This window comes from Grammomys surdaster, unplaced genomic scaffold (genome assembly GCF_004785775.1).
Source record: "Grammomys surdaster isolate TR1022 unplaced genomic scaffold, NIH_TR_1.0 172, whole genome shotgun sequence".
In the NCBI taxonomy this organism is placed as follows: domain Eukaryota; kingdom Metazoa; phylum Chordata; class Mammalia; order Rodentia; family Muridae; genus Grammomys; species Grammomys surdaster.
This window is the reverse complement of record NW_021604620.1, coordinates 1,639,322-1,643,965: the sequence shown is the minus strand read 5'-3', so window position 1 is coordinate 1,643,965 and position 4,644 is coordinate 1,639,322. Positions and strand designations below refer to the sequence as shown.

General features: G+C 48.9%; 1 protein-coding gene across 3 annotated transcripts in view; it reads right to left on the bottom strand.

Moving 5' to 3' along the window:
• Higd1a (HIG1 hypoxia inducible domain family member 1A) overlaps positions 1–4,094 on the bottom strand; it is a 9,477-nt gene extending 5,383 nt beyond the window's left edge. Inside the window, exon 1 of one of the 3 annotated variants that reach the window (XM_028767427.1) lies at positions 3,963–4,094. The gene's annotated coding sequence lies outside the window, so the exon portion shown is untranslated. Of the gene's footprint in view, positions 1–3,946 lie in introns of all 3 variants that reach the window. The other 2 variants (XM_028767428.1, XM_028767429.1) reach the window with 2 other exon arrangements.
• Between the last annotated feature and the right edge of the window lie 550 nt (positions 4,095–4,644).

The window sequence follows — 4,644 nt, the reverse complement described above, 5'->3', positions numbered from 1 at the left end:
TCCTTCCTTCCTTCCTTCCTTCCTTCCTTCCTTCCTTCCTTCCTTCCATCTGAAGTTAGCATTGTTAACATCACTACAAACAAAACAACTCCTTCAGGGCTTTCTTATTTGACATCCATGAGGCATCTCTTCTGACTCGCCTTCCTAATGTTCCCTAGGCTTCCTCTTTACAGCTTCCTTTTAAGTGGCGCTCAGAGAAGGCCAATATGAGCTCAGTAGTGAGATGAATAAAGGAGCAGGACAAAGAGTCCACTCCACCATCACAGAGAGCAAAGGCTTTCCTACAATCCACGCTCACACGCAAGTAGCTCATCTGAGGCGCACTGGTGACAAACCCACTTCATCTCTACTGTGTGTCTCTTTAATGAACAACTTTCAACTGCCTGTAATCCTGACCCACAGGTAAATAAAGGAGGCAAACACAGCATACAGTGTACGGCTGGTGACAACTGCTATCCATCTATTAGCATATAATTAGCATACAATCCTGGACTCTTCATGTGCAACAAATTCCCTTTAGCAAGAAAAACCCAACAGATTGCTATTCCAGGGGGTTGAGTGGCAGCAAAGTCCTCAAAAAAAAAAAAAACCCAAAAAACAAAACAAAAAAAAAACCCAAAACAAACAAGAAAAACCCAACTCTAAGGGGAGATGTTTAGTTTGAAAAGTGGGTTCATCTCTCTAAGTCCTACACTCCCTGAAGAGTCAACACTATCATCAACAGAGAAGAAAACTAGCTAGCTAGAATATTCAGACTAGAACTAAGACTTTTTTCCTTTCCTTTTTTTAGTACACCATTACTTCCTAACACAATATGTCTTGCTAAGCTTTTGTATATATGAGGCTCAGTAAGCTCAAGGTTCAGGATGCTCATTACATCTGCAAAGTAAAACAAATACTGCGTAGGCGTGGTGCACACAGCTGTAATCCCAGCACTCAGAGTCTGAAGGAGGAGGCTCCTGAGTTCCAAGCCAGCTCAAAGCATTTGCAGAGCTGAGTGCTCTGTCATGACAGTTCCCTTTACCTCTTCTACTTCAGTTTTTCACTTAAATCTTGGTTTTGCAGGTCTGTACCACAATTGGCCTCCTCTGCAAAGTCCTTTAGGTTTGTTTATAAGTACTTTGGTTACGCCCTCCTACAGAACACTTACAAACACCGGTTTGATTTCTTGAAGCTGGGGTGCTATACCTGCTCTGCTTGCATACACAGTATTTTTAAAGAGTTTAACCAGGCAGTGTGAAACATCAAGCTGTATACACCTAAGTGTCCATCTCCTTTTATTGTTCTTATACAGCATCTGTGAAAAAGTAAAAATATCCTGAGTAGATCTCTATTCCTTGAGGCAACAAATGACAAGGCTATCAGACTACATCCTACATTAAAAACACTCCTTTGTGGCTGGGTAGGGTAATACATGTCTTTAATCCCAGCACTTAAGAGGCAGGTGGCTCTCTGAGTTCCAGGACAGCCAGAGCTACATAATACAGGGACCCTATCTCAAAAATATAAAACAAAACAAGCCTCTCTTTGTGTTTATGCCTCCTGAACTCATCATGAGAGAGGCAACTCTATTGTGCCGGGGATACAGCCCCGTGCCAGAGCACTTGCCTAGCATGTGTGAGGTCATGGGTTAGATCCCCAGCTCTGTCAACAAACAAACACACCATAAATAAGGAAAACAAATCACAGTTGGCATCTCTTCCCCACTTCCTATGTGGATAAGTATATTGACCAGTGAGTTCATGGAGCAAAAGGCTTTCTTTCTTCTCTTTTCATGGTGGGGGGGGAGATCGCTTCAGTGTATATAAATGAGCAGAAGACAACCATCCCTTCCCCTCATCACCCGTGATACAGATGATCAAGCTAGAATGGGTAGGGCATCTGACCTCACTTTCAGAATGCTGTTAATTTCGTAATGCGGTTAAGAATTGGGGCATACCATGTAGCCATTATTTCTTTTAAGGGACTAATGATAGCCAGAGTGGTGATGCAGAACTTCAGCCCTCAAGAGGGAGAGGGATCGTGAGGGCAAAGCTAGCCAAGGCTACATAGCAACACCCTGTTTTAAGACAACAACAAAAATAATGAAATCAAATTTACAAAAGATATCCACCGGGCATGATCGGGCAGATGTCTGTCAGGACGCTAAGGATGAGTCTGGAGCTCGAAGCAAGCCACACGGCTAGAACTGTAATTACACGACCCAGTGGACAGAGACATTTCTACTCCGGTGCACCGGCACCAATTTGTACCAATTATACATGCATTTGGCTACCAGAAAGGGCTACAAAAGATGAGGAGACTGAAGAGTGTGGCATGGGGGCACGTGTGTGTGATGCCAGATCAGAATAAGGGAGGCAAGAGATCTAAAGTTTAGCCTGGGCTACACAGCAAGACCCTGATGGTGGAGGAGGAAGAGTAGAAAAAGGAGAAGGAAGAGGAGGAGGAGGAGGAAGAGGAAGAGGTGGTAGTGGTAGTAGTATTCATGAAATATAGGAAAGGATATGCTTTTAAAACTCAACAAGCTCAAATCATAACTTGAGTAAGAAATTAAGCAGATGATGATAAATACCCTTATTTTACAGGTGGGTAAATGGGGTTGAAGGGTCATGTGGATTGTTCCACACTAGGAATATATTTCTGGAAGGGTAGGATTAGAACTTGGCTCTCCCCATATACAATCCACAGCTCTTTTGACAATTTATTCATTGTTAAATGAACACCTTTATGTTACAGGTGCAAATCTGAACTGAAAATATAAAAATGAAAACTGTCTTTGAACTGTAAAAGCTGTGTACATCACACCTATAGTTAAACGGGCTACTCTTTCTTCAGGTAAATCATTTAACAATTTCGATTCCGATTTTAAAAGTTTTTTTCTCCCACTAGATTTTATTATCTCCTTCACTCAATGACTGACCTACATCTGTCAGAAAGTAGAACGTAGTTTGGTTTTTAAGTCAGCAACAGTTTGCTGAGCTCATTATTATTCTGTAAGGCCAGGTATGACTACAGACACACTTTTCCAAATGCATGGCAGCCTAGAAGAGGTAAATAAGACAATGGCTGGGCATCAGATGATGTAACAGCTGACGCTCCTTCTCAGCACGTCCCTTTGCTCCCAAGAACTATTATTTAAAACAATGGTTTCAAATTCTGATTTTTTGCCCAAGTTAACCGTCAGCTTGTGCAAAATGGCTGCCTTGAGATTATGATTCAAATGGCCAGGGACAGAACACAAGGTTTTGTATCTTAAGAAGCCCTTTCAAGTGATACTGGTGCAGAGAAGTGTAGACCCTCTAGCACACTCCAGGAGCACTGGGAACCATTTGAACCTGTCAAAAATTTGCATCCGAACTGTCAAGCTGCAGAGAGCCTCTGTAGCCCCGGAAGCAGATTCCCTAGGTAGGGATCACCCTCTCGAAGAGAGGACTGTTTTCCACCCCAGGAATAAACGAGGAAAGCAGCTAACAGCGCCGAGTCACTCGGGCTGCTGGCACATCTGAACTGTAGAGGTGCTTTTGTGATCTCTGCGCCCCGTTCCCTTGTCAGGGGCATTCGCATTCCGCCACAGCCTTCCTCCTCCATCCGGTGACACAGGGTCACCTAAGGTCTTCGCAAACCTCGGGTGGAGCCCAGGGAAGGCCAGGCCGAGGTGCCCGAGCGCTGCGCCCTGCCCTCACCTCCCACCTTCTCGTGACCTTGTCCGGACTCCGAGGTCACAGCGATCGCGCTCCCTCTCCTTCTCCTCCCACTGCTCCCGGGATCCCCGAAGCTGGCACTAGCCCGGTCGGTCCCCGGTCGTTGCCTTCTCCGTGACTTTCGTTCCTTCGGCCACGATCCGCTCCAGAAGCTCCGGCCTCGTTCCTCCGGCTCCACATGCACTGGCCGACGGGGACCCCGAGTCTTCCGCCCACCCGAGGGCCCCCCGCCCCGCGGGCCTCACCTCCCGCTTCACTCACCGAGATGCGGGGTCCCTTTCAGTCCTGCCGGCTTCTGGCCGTCACCCGGGTGTGCGAGAACACCGGCTTCACCCGCTGCGGCCACTGCTTGCCCCAGCCAATCAGAAGCCAGCAGCCGGAGCGCCCCGGCCCTGACTCCATTTACGTGCGAGGGGGCGGTGGGCGTGGTCACCCGCAGCGCGGCGCTCATTGGCTGGGGCGCAGGGCCTTCCCGGTCCGTGGCGGCGCGCGTAGTTCGTGGCCGACGTGAGGCCTGGGCGGCAGTGCTGGCGCCGTGCCGCCTGGCAGCCGCTTGGCTCCTGCCTCCGGTTGCCTCGAGGTTCTCGCGACCTGTTCGCCGAGCGCCCCTTACCCCGCGCACGCGCAGGCAAGCCCGGCTTAGGTGAGCCGAGCGGTCCGCCGGAGCGGGAGCATGCGGTGTCGGGGCTCCTTCGGGTCCTTCCCTGGAACTAGTGGTGGTCGGACCTAGTGTGACCTCGCCCGGGCCTGGGGAGGAGTCTGAGGGTCAGCCAGCTTCCGGGGCGGGGCTTCGCGTGGGCTCCAGAGGCGGCAAACACCCGCAGCCAGACTCTGGGACGTTCTCTGTCCAAGTTAAATCTCTCAGCGTAGCAGAACATGACGGCCTGCTGAGAGACGTAGGCTACTGATAGGTACTCAACGTTGACTGACTTCAGTGAGAGGA